We start from the raw sequence: 6,301 nt of genomic DNA on the forward strand, positions 1-6,301 counted from the left end.
ATATTAGTTTCAGGTGTACAAAAAAAAGACCATAGTGATTAAATATATATACATCACAAAATAACTCCAGTAATTCTATTACCCATATGACACTGTACATGGTTATTAGAATATTACTGATTATGTTCTCTATGCTGTACTATATATCCCCAGGACTAATTTTTTAAAAATAATAGTTAATATTCAATATTATTTTGTATTAGTTTCATGTGTACATCATAGTGGTTAGACATTTATATAATTTATGAAGTGATCCCCCCAATGAGTCTAGTACCCATCTGACACTATACATAGTTTTTACAATATTATTTACTGTATTCCCCATACTGTACTTTACATCCCCATGACTCTTGTAATTACCAATTTGTACTTCTTAATTCCTTCACCTTTCTCATCCAGGCTCCCAAACTCCCTCCCATCTAGTAATCATCAGTTTGTTCTCTGTATCCACGAGTCTATTTTTGTTTTGTTTGTTCATTTATTTTGTTCTTTAGATTCCACATACAAGTGAGATCATTTCTCAGTCTGACTTATTTCACCTAGCATAAAATGCTCTAGGTCCATTTTGTCACAAAGGTAAGATTTCATTCCTTTTTTATGGCTGAGTAATATTCCATTTTGTATATGTGTACCACCATTTCTTTGTCCAATCGTCTATTGATGGGCATTTCAGTTGTTTCCATATCTTGGCTATTGTGAATAGCACTGCAGTAAACAGAGGGGTGCATATATCTATTCGAATTAGTGTTTTGGATTTCTTTGTATAAATACTCAGGAGTAGAATTGCTGGGTCATAGGGTAGTTCTATTCTTAATTTTTTGAGGAAACTCCATACTGTTTTCCATAGAGACTGCACCAACTTGCAATCCCACCAACAGTACACAAGTGTTCCCTTTTCTCCACATCCTCACCAATACTTGTTTGCTGATTTATTGATGATGGCCATTCTGGCAGCTGTAAGGTGATATATCTCATTGTGGTTTTTATTTGCATTTCTCTGATAACTAGTGATGCTGAGCATCTTTTCATATGTCTAACGGCCATCTGTATGTCTCTTTGGAGAAATGTCTGCTCAGGTCCTCTGCCCGTTTTTTAATTGGATTTTTTTTTTTTTTTTTTGGTTTTGAGTTGTATGAGTTTTTAAATAAATTTTGGATATTAACCCCTTATCAATGTATCATTGGCAAATGTCTTCTCCCATTCAATAGGATGTCTTTTCGTTTTGTTTCAGTTATTGTATTCTTTATTTCTGACTGGTTGTTTTTATGGTTTCTGTGTCCTTCTTTATGCTTATTATCTCTTTGTTGAAGTTTTCACTAAGTTCCTTAAGCATTCTTACAACCAGTGCTTTAAACTCTGTCTCTGGTTTGTTGGTTGCCTCCATTTCGTTTAGTTCTTTTTCTGGAGTTTTCTCCTGTTCTTTTATTTGGGACATGTTTCTTTGTTTCCTCATTCTGGCTGCCTCTCTGTGTTTGCTTCTATGTATTAGGTAGATCTCCTACATATGTCTCTCAGTCTTTGCCAGGTGATCTTATATAGGATGTGTCCTATATGGTCCAGTGGTTCAGGTTCCCTGGACACTTGTGTGTGTGTTGCAGGAGTATTTTTTGTGTGTGTTGTGTGTATTCTTCTGTCGTAGTTGAACTTTAATTGCTTTTGGCATGTCAGTGGGTGGGATTGACTCTCAGGCTACGTGGCTATGCCCATAGTGTATTAGCTGCTGTGTGGGGGCTGACTTCTCAGAGCGAGATTCACCTGATCAGGCTCTTGTGCCTGTTAAGACGACCCTTTGGGTTTGCCATTTGTGGGGTTAATTGGGTAGTGCTGTGGTGTGGTCTGAAGACAGACTCTGAGTGTGTTGTTTTTGGTGCCTCCCATGCAAGCTAATTTCTGCCTTGCCTGTGACCAGCCTTGGGCTACCTGGTTAGAGCTATAAAACTATATGCAATTGGTTGCTGCCAATGTTGGGCCTGGAGAGGTGTGGGGTTGCCTCATTGTGAACCAAGGCTGGCTGCCACCAGTATCGGGCCTGGAGCAGCTTAGCAAAAGGCCCAGAGCCCCCGTAGGCCTATTGCCACCTACTGGTTGCCTGTAAGGCTCAGTCACAGAAAGAGCCTCCTTAGTTGCTCATTGACTGCTGTTGACAGTGCCCCCAGTGATGCCGCCTGAGTGGGTGGGGTGGGGTCACAGGGAATTATGGGGTGTGGTCCGTAGTTTTCACAAAGTTAATGCACATTCAGTTCTTGCGCAGGTGCTGAGCCTGTGGCCACTCTGCAAAAGGCCCAGAGAATACTGTGGAGAGCCATTGCTTGCCTCCGGCCCAAAAACCCCCGAGAGCCACCCAAGAAAGGCTGAAGCATGAGCTGAGCCTGACCACCCACCACCGAAAGTTTGACAGGCCGCTTCAGGCTGCCCGCTGTTGTACAAGCCTCCAGCAGCTGTGGAGCAGGGCAAGCTGCCCAGGAGCTGAGAGATCCCCTGTCGATGCAGAGATAGCTGGGTAGGGTAGGGTCAAAGGGAGTTACCAAGTTGGTGCATGCACATGTGGATTTTATCAGACCAATGGGGTCTCAGATCTGGCCCTTTGGGGTGGGTCCAACCCCTCCTGTAGGTGGGCTCCACACAGGGATAATGGTGGCTGTCCCTCTAGCTCTTGCCCTAAAGCCATACAACTCAGACTTTCTCTCTATGTCTCTGGCGCCTCTTGAATTGCCGTCCCTCCAATGGAGCCTAGGGTGAGTGCTTGCAAGTGAGTGAGTCTGTGTGCAGACCCTTTAAGAGGATGTCTGGGTTTCCAGCCACCTTTCAGCTCACCAGGACAGATGGATAGAATTCTCACTGATATTCACTGAGAGATGTTGTGGGGACTCCACTTCCTGGCACAGGAACCATAGGCTGAAGAGTCCCATGTGGGGTTGGGACCTCTCACTCTTCAGGGGGGACCTCCACCACCGAAGTGTACTTCCTGGTGCTCAACCACTATGCTTGGGTTTGGGGTCAGTCTGTTTTGCATATCTGTCCCTACTACTAGTCTTGATGTGGCCTCTTCTTTATATCCTTATTTATAGGGGTTCTGTTCAGCTAGTCTTCAGGTATTTCTCGAGGTTGATTGTTCTATAATTTAGTTGTAATTTTATTTTACTTATTTATTTTTTTAATTAAAGTTTATTGAGGTGACAATTGTTAGTAAAATTACATAGATTTCAGGTGTACAATTCTGTACTACATCATCTATAAATCCCATTGTGTGTTCACCACCCAGAGTAAGTTCTCCTTCCATCACCATATATTTGATCCCTTTTACCCTCATCTACCACCCCTCCCCCCTCACCCTCTGGTATTTTTTATTATTTTTAATAGACAAGTATATATAAATATTTTATTTTAATAATATTCTTTATCACTTGAATTTAAATCATTACATTATGCAAATGTCTTCATTGAAGAGAGACTATTTCTTCAAAACTCTAAATTAAGTAGAGCTTTATCAATTAAATTTACAGCAATACAGCATTTAGAAATACATAATTCTTCATTTTACAATACTTTCCCTTTAAAAATTTGTCGTGGTTGTCACAGATTTAAAATACAAGGCACCTAATGCTATAAAAGGGTAGTACAGCATATGTAGTGTAAGTGAAGCAGATCTTTTCTCAAATATTCTTTCTAAAGTCCCACAAAATTTGCGTGAACATGCTTGTTACATAAATTAAATATTTCTTGTCTTAATTTCCAATACTCTACAAAATTCAAAACCAGAATCCATACCTATCATAGGCAGCTGATTTTAGCATTTTACCTGTAAGAAACCCTGATCTACACACTTAAATGATTTTTTCAAAATATACATAGTGCAGCATATAACAACTAATATGTGTAAGATAGTCTCCAGAACATTAGGATTATATTCCTTGATTAGTTCAAATTATTTTATCAGCTGAATTCTTTGAGATGTGTAAGTCAGGTTGGTCCTTTAGATGGACTGTGGACTGAAACTTCCTATAACTGTAGTAATATATACACAGCAACATACCAAAGTAATTCATTATGAAAATGAAGAAAACCGATATGAGGAAAATAGACTTTAGATTTCCAAAGAACTGAAACTGTTATTATTCAGACGAGGCACTGAAACATTTTTCTACAAAAACTTGCCAGAGATTTTCTCTTCGCTGTAAAATATTCCATTGTCAAGCTGGACTACAGACAACAGCTAAGTAGCTCCATCCTCCTCTGAAACACTGTGCACAGGAATGAGATTCTCACCCTGTTCGCTGTTTTGCGGAATCTCTGAAAACCTCTGATGATTTCTGCATATAAAGGCAAAAATTCTGACTTCCACCACTACGGGATCCCAGTTAGTAGAATGGCATAGGAGAGTTACAATAAAAATGAAAAAAATACAGGGATAGCACCTGCAAAAAATAACCAAGAAAACCGCACCTTTTCCAGACTCATGTCAGCTATTATGGACAGAGGTATTATAAGGCTTAGTACAAGTGTGCCTATCAGTGATGAGATAAGAAAGCAGCCCCACACCCACAGGATCTCTAAGAGAACTGTTCCAGTAAGACCATTACTGACAATGTACATTAATACTTCTTCATTGGGAAACTCAAAGTCCTCAAATCCAATATAATGAAGTAAAAAGAAACCTGGCCACAAGAGCAGCAGATTAAACAGACCTACAAAACCAAAGAACATTGGGATATCCAACTCATCTTGTCTGATTTTTCCCCAACTTTTTCCAGTTTGCCTAAATATTTTTATCGTCTTCACATTTTAAGCACTAATTGTTTGCATTACATCAATTTTAATTATTTTTAACATATGATTTTAAATATACCATAGGTTAAAAAAATATTTGAATGCCTTTAGAGAGAGTTAAAAACTGCCACTGGGATTAGTTTTCACCTTGGTTCCATGATCAGATTATATTTTTACTCACTAAAATACAATTATACTCAGAAGAATATATATATATATCTCAATATAATTGTGATTGGGGTACAAGGCTCATTTTTCTATACTACTCATTTCAAATTAATCCAGCTGCCCTGTTGATATCTATTTTTCTGAACCTCTTATGAAAGCTGCGAAAATTTAGTATTTATAAAACTGTCTTCAAAATTTGGATAAAATTCATGCAAAAGGCAGTAACAAGTTTGCTTCTCATATGTACAGCTATAATTAAATTTGAAAATAAAAAAGCCATCTGTCCTGGCTTTTGAAAAAAATAAAGCAACATCATTTAGAAAAAAATTGGAAAGAATATTTAATTTACAAATGGTTCAAGTCTTTAAAAGTCACTGAAAAAAATGCACTGAAGAAATATATTTACTATTGGAAGTAGCCTACTTTTTTGTGTGGAAAAATACCAAAAACCTCTGACTCTCAATTCTGCCAGTCAGCTGAGTGCAGCTTTTATGTCTTTATGCTCTTTTCCTATAAGAAAATTTCTCAGCAGTGAGCAATGGAAGTGACATGCATTTGCAGAATGTGTGGTGGATAAAAGAGCACATTAATCATATATTCTAAAAATAATCTTATCTCAAAGATTGAAAATAAGATAAAGATGAAGAAGCCTATAAAATATTAACCAATTTTATGTTAAAATTGTACCACAGCCTGTTTATTATGGCTCAATGATCTCCCCAGTAAGTGCATGAATGCTCTACTTAACACACATGAATGTTTGGGTGAACCGATATGAATAGATGGACAGAAAACCCACTTTCAAAAAATGAATAACCTTCATAATTTTTACTAATTTGATAATAGTATACCAATGCATAATAAAAAGATAAATTTTAAATGAGATATCTTATTATACATGATTGGTGGCAAAGGACAGAAACTGACTTGAAGTAGCTTAAATAAATGAACTATTTCTCCCTGAAAGATCCAGGGAAAATCAGTGTGGTAGACCCTCCTAGTGGCGTACATCACTGTACTACCATTTTTTTTTTTCTTGCTGAAAGAGCCTATCACTCATTGTAGAGGTGAAAAATTCCAGATCTGCACTTACCCAGCCTCCCTTACAGCTAGGGTATGGGCATGTGACCAATCTTGGCCAATGAGATATAAAGAGAAGTCAACTTGGGACCCTTGAAAAACAACTTTCCTTCTCGATAAAAAGAGAGAGAGAATCCACTTTTTTATACTGCAGGATTATATCCTGCAGTAGGTTGGACAAGAGGTGTGGGCCAAGAGCCCTGATACAATCTACTGAATCAGTGCTAGAACAATCTACCCCTGAACTCTTTGTTATATGAGGAAAACTGATGTTATATCAGTTTTA

This window comes from Rhinolophus ferrumequinum, chromosome 16, assembly GCF_004115265.2.
Source record: "Rhinolophus ferrumequinum isolate MPI-CBG mRhiFer1 chromosome 16, mRhiFer1_v1.p, whole genome shotgun sequence".
NCBI classification, from domain to species: domain Eukaryota; kingdom Metazoa; phylum Chordata; class Mammalia; order Chiroptera; family Rhinolophidae; genus Rhinolophus; species Rhinolophus ferrumequinum.